Here is a 23,056-nt window from a genome sequence, read left to right on the forward strand (position 1 = left end):
AACTGGTAGGATTAAGGCAGGGGAGTTTAAAATGACTGGTCGCCTGTGTCTAGTGGTGGAATTCTAGAGTGAAAAGTACCAGGGCAACAAAAATGAAAGGGATGGGATTATTTTCTCAATTTGAACTATTCAGTGTCATTCTTAAAGAAAACTCTGTTTCTCTTCATTCTCCACCTGATTTTTGTCCTGCAAGAATTAATAGCAGTTGTGGGAAATTAAGACATTTGTTTAAAATGTCAAAAATCTGAAAATGTTTGTGGACTTTCTTGATTAATAATACACTGGGCAGGTCAAATAAAATCTTCTTCCAGGCTTAGTAACATCCAATTTGTCACCTCCCTTTTTGTTTTGTGTTGATACTGTTGTTAGATGCTGCAAAGTCAATTCTGACATATGGTGACCCTGTATCGGACAGAACAATACACTACCCAGTCCTGTGACATTCTCAAAACCCAGGCCATATGTAAACCATCGTTGTAGCGACTGTTCCTATCTAGGCTGTTGAAGATTCTCCTCCCGTCTCCTCCAGGACTAGTCCCTCATGATGACAAGTCCAAAGTATGAGAGTCAAAGTCTTGACATCTCATGTCTAAGGAGCATTCTGACTGTACTTCTGCCAGAATACATTGTCCATTCTTCCAATGTTCTGTGGTTTATTCAATAGTCAACTTCACCAGGACCATAATTCCAATGTATTCAATTTACTTCTGTCTTTGTGTTAGGCTGGATTCTCTAAGAAAGCAAAACCAGTAATGCTTAGATATAAAAACAAAATTGATATCAAGAAAGTGAACAACACAGTTCTAGAAACAGGTATGTATGTTGAGTATATTATTGTTTGGGGGGAACTGATTCAAGTAATATAAGAGTTGATATGTATGGATATACTGCCTTACTAGATATCAATTCACTGAACCAATTCCTACTTTGAGGATTTTTGCTAGGTGTGGTAGAAAGGGTTCTCTAGAGAAACTAAACCAGGACATTAATAATTATATATAATTTATATAGATAGATAACATAAGAAATTAACAGTCAATTAAATTATAAAGCAGCACAAATGGCTCAGTGCAACTCCCTCCCATGAGACAGTTAAGAGATACTGGTAGTCCTTCAAGGCTTGAGGACCGCTGGGTAGTCCTCTGTAGAGCAAGTCAGGCTATCCTGGCACAGGCAGAAAACAGCAAGAGAGGTCACGAACAGTCAGCCAGATGACAGGTATGACAGTCCCCAGCTCAGGAGATGTAAATTCCAGTTGTGTGGCGAAGCAGGTCTTGAAGGAACCTCAAGTTACAACGACACAGTCCATGGGTTAGGTGTCCCACAGGTAGTGTAGCTTGCAAATTGAGGCACAGAACAAGTCAGGCAGCCACACACTGGTTCAGTGATCAAAGAGCAAAAGGCAAAAGAGGAGAGGCTCACTGAGTCATTCATCTCTCCACTCTTCAAGTAATCCCACATGTGTTCATTGGCCATTTTGGCATAATAAACATTAACTATCTCACAAGTGAAGAGGAGCATTAGCATGCTCATTGAGTGTAGAGAGGAGAAATTAGGTACAGGTCCAAGAACGAAAGTCCCCTTTATTTAAAATGTCTCTGAAATCAACTTTAAAAAAAATAATTTTATTAGGGACTCATACAACTCCTATTACAATCCATACATACATCAAATGTGTAAAGCACATTTGTACATTCATTGCCCTCATCATTCACAAAGCATCTGCTCTCCACCCAAGCCCCTAGCATCAGGTCCTCATTTTCTCCTCCCTGACCCTCATGAAACCTTGATAATTTATAAATTATTATTTTGTCCTATCTTGTTCTGTCCTACGTCTCCCTTCCCCCACTTTTCTGTTGTATGTCCCCCAGGGAGGTGGTCACATATAGATCCTTGAAATAGGTCCCCCCTTTTCAACCCACCCTCCTTATGCCCTCCCGGTATCACCACTCACACCACTGGTTCTGAGGGGATCATCCGTCCTGTCTTCCCTGTGTTTCCAGTTCCCATCTGTACCAGTGTACATCCTCTGGTCTAGTCAGGCTTGCAAGGTAGGAATCGGATGATGACAGTGGGACGGGGGGGAGCATTTAGGAACTAGAGGAAAGTTCTATTTTTCATGGTTGCTGCATTGCACCCTGACCGTCTCATCTCCTCCCCAAGACCCTTCTGTAAGGGGGTGTCCAGTGGCCTACAAATGGGCTTTGGGTCTCCACTCCGTACTCTCCTGTTCATTCACTATGGTAAGATTATTTTGTTCTGATGATGCCTGAGGCCTGATCCCTTTACACCTTGTGATTGCACAGGCTGGTCTGCTTCTTCCATGTGGACCTTGTTGTTTCTAAGCTAGATGGCCACTTGTTTATCCTTAAGCCTTTAAGACCCAAGGCACAATACCTTTTGATAGCCGGGTACCATCAGCTTTCTTCACCACATTTGCTTATGCACCCATTTGTCTTCAGCAATCATATCATGGAGATGAGCATGCAATGTAATTTTTTTTTGTTCATTGATGCCTGAGAACTAATCCCTTCAGCACATCATGGTCGCAAAGGCTGGTGTGCTTCTTCCATGTGGGCTTCATTGCTTCTGAGCAGAATGGCTGCTTTTTTACCCTGCTATCAAAGAGATAGTGTCTGGGGTCTCAACTTTTTTTTTTTTTATTGAGGGTAAATTAGCCAGTCCTTTGTTTTCCTAGGTTATAGATTTCCGTGAAAAATTTCTAGTGATTAGATTGAAAATAAATTGGATGTCACCCTCCTATGAGTTTAACAAGAAATAATACAAACACCCTTGGTCCTAGAGAGAGCCATCATATGGGCTGAAGTACCCTGAAAAACTAACCCCTATTTCCTCCCTCTTGCAGTTTTAAAACCTAAAGCACCATCGCTCACTGAAATAGTGCAATGAAATCTTCTTCAAGGATAAGGGGATGTTTTGAAAAGAGCATTCCATTTTTGAGGACACTAGAGATTAGGGGTTGCCTTTAGAACAAACTAGGCAGCACATGCTACAAGTGATGTAAAAAACCTTGGCGATCTCAAAGAGGGATGCCCATTCACGAAGTACCTGTTCCATTGAATGATTGGGCACTGAGAGAAAGAAGACATAAAGTTCAGCCATGATGATCTGAATTTAGAACTGATTTTCTCTGGATTATTGGACAACCAGAAGACTATCAGTTCTTTCAGCATTCAATTCTATTTAATGATACACAGTGAATTTATGCAGTACTGGTACTCACTGTGTGAATATGCTACTATATCACACATGTATTATACATGATATATGATTTTATATATATGTATCTATAACCAAACTTGAAACTCACTGCCACTGAGTTACTTCTACTCTTGAGGACACCATAGGGTTTCCAGGGCTGCAAATATTGACTACAGCACAAAGCTCATCTTTCTCCATCAGAGTAGCTGGTGGGTTTGCATTGCTGACCTTGTAGTTAGTAACCCAAATATAACCCACTCTTTATATATATATATATATGCAAACATGTGATGGGGGCAATTCAACAAGTTCACTTAAATGGAATTAAAAGATTATGAAAATTCCCCACAAACTTTTTGAAGCATATATATAGCGTGTGTGTGTGTGTGTGTGTGTGTATATATATATATATATATATATATATATATATATATATATATATATATTCTACTCCTCACTTAGTATCTTGTACATGTTTATAAGTTAATAAAATCTTTGGATCAATTTTTATTGTTTGCTATTTTTCCATTTTTCCCCTTTCTACTCATGTGAGGCTGATTCCATTCCTGGTTCCTTCTCACAGAACTGTGCTTCACACGGTTTTGAAAAGTGGGCATTTGGGAAGTAGATAGTGAAACCTTGCTTCGGAGGCACTTCTATGACAATTTGAACCTTAAATACTTGGATTAGCATCCAAGGACATTAATGATTTGTATCACCCAGAAGCTCGTTCTTCAGAGCGTGTGTTATGGATGTAATGCTGGCTCCTAGTCATCCTTTAGAACAGCCTGGGCTGGCCCCTGAGCATTTTCATGGTCCTTCGTCTTTCCAGAATGTACGTTCTTCCTCTTTGTCCTGGGGAGCGAGTGGGGTTGAGACTGGTGAGTTTCCTGTTACCAGACAAGTGCTTAACCACTTTCCCTCCCAGATTCCTTTGGCAGTGAGTTGGGTTGGGACACGAAGCACAGCAAGAAGCCCTTGGGGCCATGTGGGCTAACCGAGGGGCTGCGATCCCAAAAGTCGGCAGTTTGAACCCAACATTAGCTCCTCAACCGAAAGCTGAACCTGTTCTGCTCTGGGGAAGAGTCTGAGTCCTGCAAGCCCTGGAGCATTCCTACTCTGTACATGAGCCAGAAACCATTTGATGGGTTTGAAAATATAACTACTCTTATTTGCTCAAATCACTTAATCCGGAAATTACATATTATCCACTATAGGAATGCTATGAAAGGGTAAGTGTGAAAAGGATTCCAGTTTACAAATGAGTGAGTTTATTCCAATGTGTCCATACATGCCTCTGTGGTCAATAACTATCCACGGAGAAGTTCTCTCAACAATAACCTTGTCTTAGTCTTTTTAGGGTGCTTTCAAAAAGGAAGGTCCCATCAGAACAGTGGTTTCCAAGGGGAGTTGCTGAGCCAGGTGTATTTAAGCAAAGAAATCAACTCAGATGGCTATGGGGTTTTTGTTTGATATTGTCTTGCTTTTTTTAATTTCAAAGAAATAGTCATGGTAGATTTTCTCTAAGGACACAAAATGGTGAAGGGTGGTTAGTTTGAACAAGGCTTATGTGTGAGTGAAATATCAGGATTCATGAGAAAAAGATGAGAAAATTTACACCAAGGAATTTTCCCCCATCCCGATATGATCAGCTCATTCTTCAAAGGGAAATGATTTGCCCTCCCAGAATTTAATTGGGAAACGTTACGTATCCATACTCCAACCCTAAACTTGCCCCTTCACACATTTTTTTCCCCAAAGCCAGAGGACATTTAAAGGGATGCTAAAAGGGCCACATTGATGTGGTGCAAATTAGACAAGTGCATGATTCTTTGAGGGGCTATTAGAGACTAACTACCTGCAGAATGTATAGCATTAGATGGAAGAGGACAGAGACACAGTTTCACATTTTGATATTTTTATTTTATCATTGCCTTTATCACTTCATGGCAATGCTATTGGACGTATCCTCTTAAAGGAGGTATTTTCCATACCACTAGGCGTTATTGTTGTTAGATGCCATCAAGTCGGTTCTAACTGATAGTGACCATACATACAATGAAGGCAAGCGACCCCGGTCTTGTGCATCCTCCTCATCGTCATGTGTGAGCTCAGTGTTGCAGCCAACTGTGCTTCCTCTCTTTGTGAGGACTTGGTCCTTTGTTGCCCCTCTCTTTTACCAAGCATCGTGAGCTCCCTCTCTAGGGAATGGCCTCTCCTGATAAAAGATCCACCGTACCTGAGATAAAGTGTCATTCTTGCCACTAAGGAGAATTTTGACTGTATTTTTCTAACTCATATTTGTTTGTTCTTTTGGCAGTCTGTGATAATTTCAATATTCTTTGTAAGTGCCACAATTCAAATGCATTAATGTGTCTTCGTTCTTCTTGCATATTCAATGTCCAACTTTTATATGCGTATGAGGCAATTGAAAAAAACATGGCTCAGGTCAGGTCAACCCAAACATTTATCGAAAACTATATATGTCATGTCAAAAATATGAAATATATACCAAAACGTAAGATACAACCATAATAAATACTGGAAAATAATATTAAGTCACAGGAAGGTAAACAGATGAACATATTTTTAAAAACTGACAGTACAGTGATCTATAAATTCATAACACAATTACAATCCTTAGATGAACATTAAATTAAATTCTTAAAAGTGTTTTAATGAATACAGCATTAAAACTGAAATTATTTCTAAGGATTTAATCTATGTATTTATTTTACTGAAACCCTTTAAATGCAGCTGAGATGATCCATTTAACTTCATTGGGTTTATTAAATACTGAACAATGTTGCTTGTATCCTACTGTAGTATAAAAATTCTTTTTTTTTGGTCGAATAGGTATTTATCTCAACAAAGTTGAGCCCCAATTCTATATTAGAGACTTTTCAAAATAAAGGATTGTGGAGAACTTTCTTAAAAGATTCTGCTTCTGAAAACGCATTTTCAATAGTCTTGCAGTTTCACAATTATAGACAGTTGGTGGTGGAGGTCATTTCTGATGTAAAGAATAGTGTTGTGGGTTATATTTTCAATTCATTTTACATTTATTTTCTAACAATATCTCTTTCTTTATGGAAATTTAGATTCTAAAGCTACAGTACAAGCTTACGCTTACACAAGTTTTTTTTCTAGAAATAAACTGAAGTTAGCAAAAAATCTGTATATTTAAATTTACTTGTAAGTTCACTGATGTAATTCAAGACAGAAAAACTGACAGAATAATATAGAGCAAAACACTCTGTCAATGGATATTAATTGATTTATGAAAAGCTTATTTTAAAAATTATTTTATAGATTAAAATGCCACAGTGTTACATATTGGGTTGCTGATTGCAAAGTTCCTGGTTCAAACCCACCGGCCACTCCATAGGAGAAAGATGAGGCTGTCTGCTCTGCTAAAATTTTCTAGTCTCAGATATGCTAAGGAATGATTCTTATCTATAGTATAGTGTCAGTAGGAGTCAATGGCAATGGATCTCTTGCATAGAATAAGTAACAAAAGTTACGGGTATCTTTAAATAGGAAAATGGATCATGTGTACATGGGGTTATCATTTTATCATCCCTACATCAAAATATTCATGAATACCATCACCATTTAATGATAAATATCATAATGTATATCGTGCCAACCAAACTCACTGCCATCAAGTCAATTCTGACCCACAGCGAGTGACTCCCACTGGGTTCCCAAGACTGTAACTGTTTACAGGAGTAGAAAGTCCAGTCTTTCCCCCGCGGTGCTGCTGGTGATTTCAAACTGCCGACCAGGCAGATGGAATGCCAACACATAGCCACTATACCACCAGGGCTCCTTAATATATACTATAGAGATGATAACACACATATAATCATTTTTCCCATTATCTTCTTGTATTGTTTTTGTCACCTGCTTGGCAGGTTTATTAGAGCTAGCTATATGTCAGACTTTTGCTCATCTCCTAAGAGTAAATGAAAGCCATAGAATAAAATAATGCAGACACACAGGCTGCATCTTTCTGGCAGCAGAAAGGAACTTGAAGCCTCTTATGGGAAATGCCATCTCCCAGCAGATGCACATTCAAACATCCAAGAATCAGGTGCTGCTCCTTAAAGCAACTAGTGTGTTAGAGGGTAATAGGGGTTAAAAAAAATGGAACAACTGGTCACCCTGTCCCCATAAGAAATATTTAAACTTCTTAAAGACTTTTTTGTCTTAACCACCTTTCATTTCACAGTACAAGACTCTTAGAAAACATATCATTCATCTCTACCTGTATTTATAGCTCAAATAGGTATTTGGGATTTTCCATTATGAATAATATACTATTCTTACCGTGGCTGAATTCACACCGGAGTAATTCTCTACAGGACTACACCTCATTTACTTTTTAAGTGTGTAACTCTGGAAATGATTTGAACATAATGGAAATGCTATTAAAGGCACCTTTGTTGAACAGTATAATAAGCCTCACTTTAATAGCCAAAGGGTAATCCAGGCATTTGTCTTCTTGGAGAACATTGCACGTCTGGTATCAAATGTACAGAGCTCAGAGTGTGCCATTTCCCCTATGTTCGTGTCTATGCAAAACCAGGAAAGAATTATAAGTTATGACACAGCCATTGTTTGCTCAACCCAACACAGAGCACTGTGTGTATACCCTGGGTACAAGAAGTATAAATGGATGGAGCTTAACAGAGTCTTTATTTTACAACTTTGCTGGTAGGGATCTCACAAAGGGCATGTAAAAAAGTGGAGGAATTCTAAGACATGTAGGGAATTATAAAGAAATGTACCTAAAATCACAGCGGGAGGAGACTGTTACATATTATTTAATACTTGGCAAGGCCCTGATTGAAGGGTTGGACTCCTATAGTCCTCCTCAATTACAAAATAATAATTACTTTTATTTTGCTTTTGTTTAAAGCTCTCACATAAATCCACTCAGGGGAAAAATTCTTTTCAGAATATGACTCAGATTTTCAGATTCAATGGTTAAAAAACTGAGAATGTAGCAGAATATATATATACATATATATATATATATATATATATAACAAAAAGGAACATGACTTTCCTATGCTAAAGTCTAATCTTAACCCCTCCAAAGTAGAGCATATTATGGTGTAATGCTCTCCCGTTTCTGAATATCATCATTTAAAGCATTCTCAGGGTAATAACAGAACATACTAGCTTGCAATATTCTCTTACCTTGAATATCATTTTAAAACCTTTTCACTCATTAAAGTTGGCAATTTCCCCATTGCATCATGGGGCCATCCATTGCCTTTATTTGAAAATAATATAAATCATTTCATTCTCAGAGTCCCTGAGTGGCACAACAGGTAAGCCCTCAGCTACTAGACAAAAGGCAGGTGACCAGATAGTTCTGCAATCTGCATCTGAAAGGTTCCAACTTTGCAATGCCTGTGGAGCAGTGCTACTGTGCACGCACAAAGTCCCCAAGTGTCAAGATTGATTCCATGTCAATGAGTAACAGTGACAGCAATTTCTTTCTTATAATAATCCATTTCTGAAGCTCAGTGGTCCCAATGGGTTCAGTAATCCAGCCACTCCTACAGCTGAAGCCTGCCAAACTCTCCAAAAACTCTCTCCCTTTCCTCCTAAACTTTCCCCTGGCTCCAGATTTCTCATCCAGGTGACTATTGGAGCCCCTATGTGGTACTTCAGCCAGCAACTGTGGAAAAGTCTTTGATCCCGCCCTGTCTTCAATATGTAGGATCTTTTCTTCCATTCAGAGCACCATCATGTTTGACCTTTCTTGCCTGCAAGCATTGACAAATTTAAGAACTTTATAGAGGTCATGCTGAAAACCCAAGAGGTCGTGGTTTGTATTATTACCAGGTGGGGTGTGCTGAGTTTCTAAGTCAGTAACTTTCAGTCCTGCATGCATGTTAGCAGCCACTGAGAGCTCTACAGAACACTGATGCCTCAGTCCTACACTGGAGACTGTGACTTCATTGGTCGGAGATGTGACCTGAACAAAGGGCATTTCAAAAGTTCTCCAGGTAATTCGAATGGGCAGTCAAGGTTGAGAACTATTTCTCTTGGGTTATACTTGTCTTAGAGAGAGGGATGTGAACACTGATTGGTTTTTGATAAGGGATGTGAGTGAGAGAGAAGAGACCACATTTGTTGTTGATTTAGGAGAGAAAGATTTGGGGTTACTATATAAAGTAGTTATTTATAGGAAAAACCAAAATGCAGATGTTGCACAGCAACAGTAGGTAATTATGTTGTGTTTATGTGTCATGTAGTTTCCATGTTCTCATATTCAGTAAGTACTAAAACAGTTATTTGTGGGATGATTAGATGTTGGCTGAGATAATGGTCTTACTATTGATTTCCCACTTGTAAATCAGGAGGGTTCATGTGAACCCCTCCACACTAGGAATTATAATATCCTAGTTGGCAGGCTTTTGCTTTAAGTTCATGCTATTTGAAAGGCATTTTGTATTTTTTCACCTTTGGATCCTCTGAACTCAGGAGTGTAGGCTAATAGCTGATATTACTAAAGGCTTGGTGAATGCATGTTGAAAGGCCAATGTTTAGTGACTGATTCAAGATTATTCACAGACCCAGTTCACTCTTAGGGCCAAGTAAACAAAATGTTCATGAACTAAAGACATTTCTCCATTTTTTTTCTTTTAGAGATTTGAAAGTCTAAGATGTAGTTTCCCAGTGAGGCCCTCAGTAGGGGCCTCATTTCTTTATCCCTGTTCCCTTTAAAGAAGCTTCTGAAGTCAGTAATATGAAACAGAACATCAAGGATCATAAATACACTGAGTGTTCTAGCAAAGAGTGGCTTTATAAAGCTTCTTTGGCTTGAGAAGTGCCTCTTAGCTCTCCAAGAGTTATTAGCTAAGAGTCGCGTGTGCCCTTGGGGAGAATAAGGTAATAGTAAAGATGAGGACAGAGTGTCAATTTATTTAAGGAAATAACTTCCTTTATAGAACATTTTCCTATCCACATCTACTCAATTATCCTTGTCTTCTGATTTACCTGGATACTCAACAGATAAATATTGCTCTTCTAATTGGTGCTCAACTTGACTGTTTTCTTTTTTTAATTTTATTTTTTATTAACATTTTATTAGGGACTCATACAACTCTTATCACAATCCATACATATCCATACATCAATTGTATAAAGCACATCTGTACATTCTTTGCACTAATCATCCTCAAAGCATTCGCTCTCCACTTAAGCCCTTTGCATCAAGTTCTCCTTTTCCCCTCCCTCCCTGCTCTCCCCTCCCTCTTGAGCCCTTGATAATTTATAAATTGTTATTTTGTCATATCTTGTCCTATCTGGCGTCTCCCTTCACCCCTTTTTCTGTTGTCCATCCCCCAGGGAGGAGGTCACATGTAGATCCTTGTACTTGGTTCCCCCTTTCCAACCCACCCACCCTGTCCCCTCCCAGAATCCTCAGGACCAGGGGTGTGAGGAACCTGACTGTTTTCACTGTGCATGTTCTAATCTTTTTCTTCCTATAATTCTCTGCCCTCCTCTAGACAGCTACCTCCTGTATTTCCAGTTTACTCTTGATTCAAATTAAAAAAACAATTTATCAGCATTAACAGAACCTTCCATGTGTTGAACCTAAAACAAACAAAGAAAAACCAAACCACTATGCCACCTAAGCTACTTACAAATGCCACCCCTTTCCTCTCATTCACCCTCGGGGTATATTTTGTGGGTAGTCAACATACTTCTTTGCTCAATGCTTTCTTCTTGGTATTTCCTTCTCCTCTTAAAATCCTACCCCTTAACAGAGATAAAGCTCTTATAACATCTGAACTCAACTGGAAGTAAGCATTCAACTAAGCAAAATAGATGAACACTTAAGATCACAGATCTCAAATGGACTGTCAGCACTGTGCCCCAACCTGCTACTGATAAAATTCCTCTCTCTTCCACACCCTGTCCTTACAAGAGCAGATGCACCTGCACAGGGACATGCCAACACACACTCTTCGGACTCATTATATAGCCTCGTATGGGAGATCAGAGATTCTTTGATCTAGATATGAGGTGGCAGGTTCACACCAAACATGGTGTCTTCAAATGAACCTGGCTGTGCTTCCACGAGGAGATCTGGTGGCATAGTGGGTTACCTATTGAGCTGCCAATTGTAAGGCCAGAAGTTCAAACTCATCAGTCACTACATTGAAGACAGGTAAGCTGGTAATTCCCGTAAATATTTACAGTTTAGGAAACCTAAAGGGGAAGTTTCACCTTGTTCTGAAGGGTCATTATGAATTGGAATAGACTCAATGGCAGTGAGTTCATTAGGTGGGTTTGTGTTTATCCATGTTCCATTGTCTATGAAGAGACATTTTATTGTATAGATAATAACAAGTTTTGAATAACATCACAAGGGATGGGACTCCAGCAACATTTTATTGTGCTAATGTGGATCATGTCTGTCATCAAAGAGAACGTCCTGCATGAGTTAAAATCAGGAAAAATGTGTGGCATGGCAGTATCCTTTCACCATATTTATTCAATCGATATGCTAAGCAAATAATTTGGGAAGCTTGATTTTATGAAGAAGAATACAGCATCTGAATTAGAGGACTACTCACTAACAAATTGTAATACACACACAACACAATTTTGCTTCCTGAAAGTAAAGAAGACTTGAAGTGCATGCTAATGAAGATGAAAGACTACAGCCTTCAGTATGCATTACACTTAAAAATACACAAAACTGAAACTTCACATTTAAACCAAGAAGCACTATCATGGAAGAGAGAAATGAGATTGACGTCAGTTATTTCATTTATTTGTATCCACATTTAACTCCCCTGGAAGCTGCAACTCAGAAATCAATGATACTGCACTGGGCCAATCTGCTGTAAGAGATCCCATTAAAATGTTAAGAGAAAAAAAAACAAACATATCACTTTGGGGAAGAAGGTATGACTCACTTAAACATGTTCAATCATCTAATAAGCATGCAGAAACTGGACCATGAATAAAGATGACCAAAGAGCTATTGATGCAGTTGAATGATGGTTTTGGTTAAGAATATTCCACGGACTGTCAGAAAAATGAAGAGATCAGTCTAGGAAGGGCTACAGCAACAATTCTCTTTAGAAACAAGTACGACAATCCTTCATTTCATATACTTTGGACTTGTTACCGGGAGGGAACAGTCCCTGGAAAAGGACATCTGGCTGCTGAAGAAGAAGGACATAAAAAAGTCACTCAATGACTTCAGCAATGGAATCCAAGAGCAACATTTATAAGGATGGTGAAACACCAGGCAGTATTTTGTTCTGTTTATATTACATGGAGTAACAGCAACAACATGCCATAAAACAGAGCCTTGGTGGCTTAAGTAATATGTTGCTAACCGATAGATTGGTGGTTCAAGCCCACCAGCTACTCTACAGTGGAACTATCCAGTAATCTATTGGCATAGATTATCTGTGGCTGGTCTACTCTGTCCTCTAGGGATGCCATGAGCCAGAATCGTCTGGATAGTATTGGGTTTGGTTTTTCAGTTCATGTCCTAAATACAAAAATAAGACTACAAGGACAGTCACTGTGGTTGAACAGTCAGGTGACTAGGCTACAATTAGGGGGATGAGAGCATTTGGTGTAGCAGTTCCTGCAGTAAGGAGACCTTTTCACACTGAGACCCCTAGGTCCACCAGTGACACCAACAACTGTGCTTCTCTGCTCTGAGCAATGATTAGTTCTTTGATATCATCATAATTATCATCAAGTCTATTCCCAACACATAGTGACCTCATGCTTGTTAGATTACAATTGTGTTTCATAGAGTTTTCAATTGTAGAGTGACAGGTGGATCCCAGCTGTCAACCTTCTGAATATTATCCAAGCCCTAAGCCATTGGCGCCACCCAGGTTCTCCTCTGACACTGGCTATAGGCTCCACTCTAGCTTCTCAGCAGCACTATATAATCCTTACTTAGAATAAGGTAGATTTCTGAATGATTGTCTTTCTCATATGAGAAAAATATTTTAAAATAAAGTAACTATTTCCACTTTATTCCTCATCATATTTGTCTTCCAGTCAGTAGAATATTTCTTTCTTTCTCATCAGTGTATTCTGCCATTACATAGTAGATTATTAAAGATGGAATTACTTCAAATTTTGTAGTCAACCCATTCATTTCTTCATTCTCATATTCACTCATCCATACTTAGGGAGGGATTCTCTGTTCATATTAAAGAGACCTGGTGGTACAGTACTTAAGAGCTTAGTCAGCTTTCCTCCAGTTCCTAAATGTTTCCCCCACACACACTACCATGATCCAAATTCTACCTTGCAAGCTTGGATAAAGCAGAGGATGTACACTGGTGCAGATAGGAGCTGGAGGCACAGGGAATCCAGGGTGGATGATACCTTCAGGACCAGGGATGTAAAGGGAGATACTGGGAGGGTAGAGGGTGAGTGGGTTGGAAAGAGGGAACCACTTACAAGGATCTACATGTGACCTCCTCCCTGGGGGATGGACAGCAGAAAGGGGGGTGAAGGGAGACACCGGATAGGATGAGATATGACAAAATAATAATTTATAAATTATCAAGGGCTCATGAGGGAGGGGGGAGTAGGGAGGGATGGGGAAAAAGAGGACTTGATGCAAAGGGCTTAGTGGAGAACAAATGCTTCAAAAATGATTAGGGCAAAGAATGTACAGGTGTGCTTTATACAATTGGTGTATGTATATGTATGGATTGTGATAAGAGTTGTATGAGTCCCTAATAAAATGTAAAAAAAAAAGAGCTTAGATGCCCATTGAAAGATCAACAGATCAAATCACCTCTATAAACTCTATGGGGCAATTCTATTCTGTTAAAAATCATATCCAAATGGTTACATAAAAATCTTCTCTTCCCTCCAAATTTATGAAAAAATTGCACATTTAAAAAACTTTAAAAATGTAACTAAAACTCCTGAATCAAACATGCATGTGAGAGTACATAAGAGAAAATGAAGATGCAATTAATGGAATGTCAAGCAAAGTAGCACTAAATATAAATAGGCATGGCATTGAGAGTTTAGTTATAATGAATAAATATTTCTCATCACACCAAAAGCAGTAACTCATGTAAAGAGGAGATAAATCTTGAGTTCAAATAATTAACAAGAATGTGTAATGCTTGATAATCCAATTAATGAACAGGACTGAATCATATAAACATATTGGGAAATATTTAAATTTCTCCCTGATGTGATATGAAATAGTCATAGGGCAAGGGCAGCATAGGACTCAAAACAGAAGGTGCAACAAGTGATCTCTCCACAATGGGAGCAAAGATGGGTGAAGAAAATAAAAGATGCAGGGAAACCATTAGCCTCTAAAGAGATAATGACTCATGGGAAGCTCTGCTTCGATAGCACAGAGACCAGAGAACCAAAGGATTCCAGACAGCTCAGAAAGGGATAATGTTAGGAAGTCCTAGGTACAGTAGAAGGAAACTGTGGGAAAGAACTCAAAATTAGAAATCTAGTCAGGCTTAATGACCAAATAGAAACTCGTGAAAAACCCTGAACTCCAAGTCTGGGTTACCCTTTAGTCCTGAAACTAAACTTATAACCAAAGCGCTTCTTTCAGCCAAATGATGGACCGGCCTCTACAATGAACATAAACACTCAGGAGCTATTCACTCCTAAGCACACTCAACCACTCAAGATCAGAATGGCAACCTTTGCTCGAAGGCCCAGTTCAGGAGGCAGGAAACGTTAGGAGAGTAGGAAGAAAGTAAATGGGGAAGCAGAGAGCGAAACGGAGATAATGATGTTGCTCCATTGAAGACATTGCTATCAGCTACATGAAACAAAATGTGCATGAATTGTTGATTGGCAATGGATTTTCTCCATCAATCTTGACACAATTCACAAAAAGAAGTTAGAAAATACCCTTAAGCCAGGGCATTGGCAGCACATGGTCTAAATACAGCTGTTAATCTCAAAAGAGGATAAAGAAAAACAACAAACTGAACCATGAATCTCATATGTGAAAGTCACTCATCACAACGTCCTCAAATATGACAGCAATTTAAAATCTATTTGAATATAAGAAGGAACTCTTAGAAAGAATAAATTATGACAATGAGTGAAATACATTAAACTCCTAAAAGACTGAATTTTTCTTCAGGTCCCTATACAAAAATAATTTTATGAAACTGTTGAGTGAAGAGGCAAAAACTATTCAGCTCAAAGGTTAGGAAATAAAGTATTATTTTAAAATGTGTCCAAATTTTCATTCATCAACCCGTTGCACCAAGACATGAATGCAACATACCTGCATGAAGCAGCAAACCAAGAGGTCTGAGGGGCCAGCTCCAATCCCACCTACGTGGACAGAGCAGATGGATATTGGGCCTCTACTCAAGTACTCCCTCAATGCAAGAACACTTTGTTTTATTACCTGGCATTCCAAGATACTCATCTTCTTGACACAATCGCTAAAACAAAGCAGGTGCATAAGCAAATGAGGTGAAGAAAGGCGCCCGGCTATCAAAAGATATAATAGCATCTGGGGTCTTAAAGGCTTGAAGATAAACAAGCGGCCAACTAGCTGAGAAGCAGCAAAGTCCACATAGAAGAGGCACACCAGTCTGTGTGATCACAAGATGTCCATAGTATTCGGTATAAGGCACCAAAGAACAAAAAATCATTGTGAATAAGGGGGAGTGTGCGGTGGGGTCCCAAAGCTCATCTGTAGGCAACTGGACATCCCCTTAAAGAAGAGTCGCTGGAGGAGATGAGCCAGTCAGGGTGAAGTGCAGCAACGATGAAACATACAACTTTCCTCTACTTCTTCAATGCTACCTCCCCCCAACCCGCCCCCACTATCATGATCCCAATTCTACTTCACAAATCCAGCTAGTCCAGAGGATGTAAACTGCTACAAATAAGAGCTGGAAACACAGGGAATCCAGGACAGATAACCGCCTCAGGACCAATAATGAGAGTAATGATACCAGGAAGAGAAGGGGAAGGTGAGGGAGAAAGGGGGAAATGATCACAATGATCTACCCATGACCCCGTCTTCCTGGGGTCTAGGCAACAGAAAAGTGGGTGAGGGGAGACCTTGGACACTGTAAGACATGAAAAAATAAAAATAATTTATAAATTATCAGGGATTCATGGGGGGGAGGGTAGGGGAGGGAGGGAGAAAATAAGGAGCCGATTTCAAGGGCTCAAGTAGAAAGAAAATGTTTTCAGAATGATGATGGCAACAAATGTACAAATGTGCTTGACACAATGGATGGATGTATGGATTGTGATTAGAGTTGCACAAGTGTCCAATAAAATGATTTTTAAGGAGAAAAAGAAAAATCTTCAAAAAATCCTATATTTATGACCTTTTTGAAATTTTTATATTTGCTAACTTTTTAATATTTGTACTTTCTTGGAGCATAATTTTGCTGTTTTGATGTCCTATCTTGTTTTTGTAACTGTGTGTATATTTTTAAGACCCTCTACTTCTGGATTGGTTTAAGCTTCAGTGCTTATAAAACTGAGCATGCTTATGAAAACAGGTTAAAATAAGAAAAGTATATCTACTAAAGAAAACATTTCTGATTTAATTTTTAAACCTTTTTACTGTACAGTGGGTGAAGGTTTGCAGAACAGAACATCTGTTTTACCTTCAATAACTCACACATATTTTCTTCCAACTCATTTGTTGCCATCAGTGCCCTCCCCAGACTCTCCCCTCTCCCATTTCCTCTCTGAGTTCCTAGCCCTGCCCTCCTTCTTTTCTTGCTTTCTGATTTCTCCCTTGGGTAACTGCTATCTTTTTGGTCTTAATAGGTTGATTATTCTAATACAGGAGTAGATTACATTCCAGAACTGACTGGGAACCTAAAGCACCCTAGCATCATCCTTGGGTGCTACCCATCTCTGAGTAACCAGGCAGCCCTGCCTCTTTTGCAATTTTGAGGTCTAGATCTTGACACACACATACCTGTCCCCACACCCCACAAGCCATTTCTGTCCCACTTCTGTCCATGGCCTATTAATGTGATGCCTTTTAGAGCAGTTGGTAGAGGTCGCCAGACATTGTGTAGTTATCTCTCTCCACATCTCTGCTTCACTATTTTCTATCATATTTGCTTTAGTAATATTAGCTGATTCCCCAAATTATTTACAATTTGGCATCTCTAAAATACGTAGTTTTTTTCATCCTTTAGTGAACAGTTTGAAAAGTTAATGGTGGCTTTTGACAAGTCTCCATTTAAAATGATATGCTGTCAATAAAGATTTATTTGTTCAAACTTTCTGAATAATCACTCCAAACAAAGTGCTCTGTGGAACTTTTAAAACAATAGCTACATTCTTGATTCTTTCTATACATAGGGGCAGGGCAGGAAAGCGAAGAATAAATAATGTAAGTATTGATTGTTCTCATGAAGGCAATGAGCAAGGCTTTATTATAGAAAATCATGTGAGAAAGAATGCAATTTAAATAAAAGTGTAACAAAAGATTTTTCTAAGAATGAAATCAAATGTTACACCACATAAATGGAAAAGAGGTCAATTTGCAAAAGTCCTAGAAAGGAAATTCATGTACAAGAAAGGGCAAATAGAAAGGCCATAAAAACATTTGTGTGTCTTAGATTTTTTTGCCTTTTTCTTAATGCCCTAAGCACCTCATTCTTTCGTGCGTTTTAATCCAGATTTTGTCATTGTCCTCTAAGATGGTATTCTTCAACGAAAATGCAGAAGTTTGTTGGGGAAAAACATGGTGCAGATTCTGTTTTCCCACCATCTATACTTCTATTCATACGACACCGAAGACTCTTAGAAAATGAGCTGCCAGGCAACTTGCTATTGGTCACGAATTAATTAGGAAGAAACAACGTGCGACCTGACAAAGAATACCATCACTAACCAAGGAAGAGTCCTTGCTTGGGCTGAGACAGAGGAATCCTGACCTTAGTGCTCTTTGAAGACATTTGATACTTGACAGCTTGCTGAAACAGCTCTTTGAAGAGTAATACAGTCATTCATCACCTTCATAAGTGATAATATATCTTGCAAAATGATTTCATTTAAGGACAGACAAATAAAGGATATCATTTGGAAGGATGGAATGAATTTGAAAACCCAAAGAAATTTGAAATAGGAAAGCACTCTATGAGAATAATGGGCTGCACAAAGTTAAGTAATATAGACTTAGAGTTGGTCAAAGGATAGCGTTCAGGGTCTCTGAATCAGCCTGAGCTAACACTTCTGTTCTTCCACTTCCTAATTCTGTCTCTCCTTTCACGTCCTTTGCCTCAGTTTCAGAAAATGAAATAAGATTTACCTCCTAGATTTATTGCAAATAATGGACATAGTCTTTAGCACCTGGTTCCCATTCTTCTTGTTCTTAATTTTAAACAGATTTAAAAAATATATCTAACTTGCTAATAATTGTAACCATTTTAGACAACTCATGCAATGAATACAAATCATCTCCTGGGAGTTTGGGGGAAGTATATGGCCTTCAGGTTATAGTATTGATTAAGAATCTACCCCTTTCTATTCTTTGGTTATATTTAAAAGTTGAAAGTAAACTCTACTTGGACCATATTCATAGTCTTGGAAACAAAATTATTGGAATCACTTCAAATATTGCAAGCGAAATATAATAATGAAAAAACACTGTGAATAGTGAAAAGCTGCAAGTGGACTCTGGGCACTGGCAGAATGAATTAGAGCAGGGAAATTTCAACAAAAATTTTTCGTAGGCATGGTTATGTGTCTTGATGTGTTTCCAGAGACAAGTACAAACAAGGATAAGTACAGACTATCATTTCGTATTCTCTTGTATTCTGCCCAACATCTCAAAGTTTATTAGTCCCCTGAATATGAGTAGAGTTCAAACATCAGCATACATGGTCTATTTTAAATGTTTAGAAAAGGGTCAAGTAGAGAGGCACACAGGTGACAATGGGAGACCCTGACAAATGTGATGTGGAAATCAATCAACGAATTCTGACGAATCACCAGCCAAAGCCGTTATCTAGATGAAGTTTACTAAGGACAGTTGACCAAGTTTATTAAGGAAACTTGACAGTTTACCAAGTGCCATTGACTATGATCCCTTATGATTATGCAAAATAATTGCATGCGCATAAAATAGACAATCTATTTTGATTTACTTCCTCACTCATGCAAGAAATGTGTATTGATAGCATTTACGACCTGAGGGTAAACACAGATACAGCTTTCAAAGGTGAAAATAGAATTTGTAAAGGAAGAGGAGCAGTCTAAAAACCTTGTTAAGAATAAACCTGAATATTTCCTGGCAGCTATTTTTGTAAAGCACTCTTTGGGAAACCAAGATGTTTAAAGCTGAATCCTCCTTGGTCTCAGTAATAGAAAAAGCAGAGGCCTCACTTCATGATAATAACAGTGGACATAGTCAACATGATTTGTAGCTAAAACTAAACCAAGCTCACTTACACCAAGTTGATTCGAATCCATACCGACTGTGGATCACAGGGTTGAACTTCCATTGGTTTTCAAGACTGTAACTGTATTCACTGTTGACCTGGGGGTTTTCAGTCCCACCCACCAGCATAAAGTGTCCTGCATTTTGATCACTCCTGGAGGAAGCGATAAACCCACTAGCTGCTTCTCCTCGTTTTTGTTTAGTTCCGCTGAATGTAGGAAATAGAATACAAGAGAAGGCCAACCTTCTCTATAGCTTCCTGGACTCAAATCAGTTGAATAATTGGGATAAGATGCAGGTCAGGTGTGAAAGAAGACTAGACGGGGTGTATGTACCACCCACAAAAGTACCACCTGTTTAATATTGATGAATACAACATATACCCTCTGACACATAGGGTATTTGGGGAATGTATTATTTAGAATGTCCTATTTTACAACTTGTCAAACAAAAGAGTTATTTTAGTTTACTCTGCATGTGACGAAAGCACACACAGAGCTTCTCTTTGGAGAAAGATGGCATTTCAATATTTGAAACACGTTTGCCAATTATTCATTGTAATGAGCCTCTGAAAGATAATGCATAGGCTTAGAGTGACCACCTGTGGGAGAAGTAATAGATGCTCTGTTCTATGAATCACACAGTTGTGAATTAATCATATAAAATAGTAAAACTCTAATACAGCAGAACAGTGAACAATACTATTTCTGTGTTACTATTTAAGGAAGGTATTTGACTCTTAAATACAGAAAAATCTAGTCAAACAAAGTCTTATAGTAAAAGTGACTTCTATGTTCCATCCAGGATGTTGAAAGAGAAGTAACTCTGGTTGGTAGGGCTCTGAGACTGAGCCCTCAGGAATCTGGGTAACATATGTCATCTTCAGTGGGCAGACCTCTGTCACTAGGTCTGTCAAGTCAGAGGCTCAGGAATTTTGCTTTTGTCTCTCCAAGATTTCCAGACAGAGAAAGCAAGTTAAAGGAGATTTTTCTTATTTGGGAATGCAAACTCAAGACCATTGAGTTGATTCCAATCTATTTATCTATTTGTTTATTTTTAAGTTGATTCTAATTTATAGCTAATCAATGCGACAGGGTAGATCTTTGAGTTTCTGAGACTGTAAATGTTTACAGGCAGATGGACTCATTTTCCTCCTTCAGAGTGGTTGGTGGGTTTGAACAACTGACCTGAGAGTTTGCAGCCTAATGCTGAATCCACTGCACCACCAGGGCCCCTTACTACCACTTCAGGGCTCCTTGTTTGGGAAGAAACCCCATATTTGTAGCTTTCTGTCTATATTTTACTTAGAAGCAAGCTGGGGCTTTCTACTTCCATAAGGAATTATAGTCTCTGTAACCCACAGAGGCCATTCTCCCCTGTGCTATAGGGTCCCTCAGAGCAGGAATTGACTCCATGGTAGTGCTTTTCATGTTGTGCAAAACTCCCTTTCATGGGAAAAGAATGTCATTGGATGGGGCTTATAGGTCACAGGGAGATCTGATCATAGAAGTTGGACTAACATTGTCAAAATGCTTCCTTTTATTTTCCATGACTGAGTGAAACAAAATAAAACAAAGTACACACCCTTCAGACCGTACTGGTTTGAAACAACAATTTTATTGGTTGTTGAATTTGGAGAACTAAGAATTGTGGAGTCTCCAAGTACCTTATGATCCATCAATATCTTTACTGGGTATACACCTAAAATAAAATAAGAATATAGCATGACAGGGTATATGTACACCTATGGTAGTTGCAGCAATTTCCATGATAGAAAAAACATAGGGACAACCCAAATCCCTACTTGTAGAAGAATGGATGAACGAACTCTAGTACCTTCATGTATGGCAGTAGTTCTCAAACTTCCTAATGCCTCCACCCTTTAATACAGTTCCTCATGTTGTGGTGACCCCCACAAACAAAATTATTTATGTTGCTACTTTATAACTGTAATTTTGCTACTGTTATGAATCGGGTGACCCCTGTGAATGGGTCGCTCGATCCCTACAGGGGTCCTGACCCACAAGTTAAGAACTGCTGATCTATGGAATTGTCTACATCAGTAGAAGCAATGATAACTCTCCTAAACACACCAAGGCACAGACAAATTAGAGAACTGATGCTTAGCAAAATTAGTCTTACAAAGATAAACATCAAATTTCATCGCTGTTATAAGGATAAACAAGGAAGAAGAAATGCGGTTTATACATCAATAGGAAAGAGGAGGAGCGAAGAGGCCAGGGATGGGGTATAGGTGGGGTGACATGGAGAGGGGAAGGGTGGTGGGACGGGGAGGGGCAGGAACAAACAATGGAGGTTTTAACAGGAATAAATAAATAAACAGGAGTGAAATGGGATGAAAAAAATATTGCTCTATGCAGAAAAAACAAAACAAAAACAAATACGCAGACGCCTTACCCTTCAAACATCTGTCTAAAAAAGGAAAAGAAAAGAAAAAAAAAAGAAATTGAGAGTCACCTCGCTGCTGGATGCATCTGTACTCCACGTGGCATCAGCCCTGGAGACTGGAAACAGGGCAGAAGACGGTCTGGAGTCAATAGTTTCTCAACATCACAGGAGACTGTGGAGAGGATTCTGTGGGGCTCCAAAATCCCTGAGAGAAAGGAGGCTGACCCCTAATTTCCCATGGGTCTGGCTTGGATAGGTGAGTCTAGCTCAGGGTCTAGTACAAGGCTTCCCTCCGTGAATGGGCCAGGGCTTCAGGGGAGCAGGAGGATGAAGGACGTTTCATGTCAAAGTTTCGCCTGCTCTCTCCACACCTGCTTCTGAGACTCCAGGGAAGCCACTCCTCCTCCTTGCTTCTTGTCCAGTGGTGGGAGTCAAAAAATTTAACCACCTTTTTGCTGCCCTAATGACTATTTTGTATATAATATATATATACTAAAACAATTTGTGCATAATTATATATATAACCACCTTTTTGCTGCCAAAATAACTATTGTGTGTGTTTATATCAAACGGTAGTTTATTGTCTCAACGTGATATCAGAACACCAATGTTTCAAAGATGAAGATAAAAGAGAAAGGAATTTAAATGTGTGATTTCCGCATTGGGCAACTGCCCTGCCCCACACCTCAGAGAGAACCCTAATGATAAGTAACATTTTAACAACAGATTTGTCAAACTCAACAGCAATGTAGATATTAGTTCTACCCAACTGGTGCGAATCGCTGAGTCCCAGCGCGGTATATGTTGCTGCATTGTTTTCCGCCCTGCTGGGCCCTGCATGTTCCTCTCCTGAACTCTGACTCTGAGCATGTGGCCACTTCATTATTTCCCATTTTTCTCCTCTCTAGCTTAGATCGTTTGTGCTGAATTGCCGTATAATGCAGGCTGCCCAATAACATTTGAATTTCAGATTTACAA

This window comes from Tenrec ecaudatus, chromosome 15 (assembly GCF_050624435.1).
Source record: "Tenrec ecaudatus isolate mTenEca1 chromosome 15, mTenEca1.hap1, whole genome shotgun sequence".
Lineage (NCBI taxonomy): Eukaryota > Metazoa > Chordata > Mammalia > Afrosoricida > Tenrecidae > Tenrec > Tenrec ecaudatus.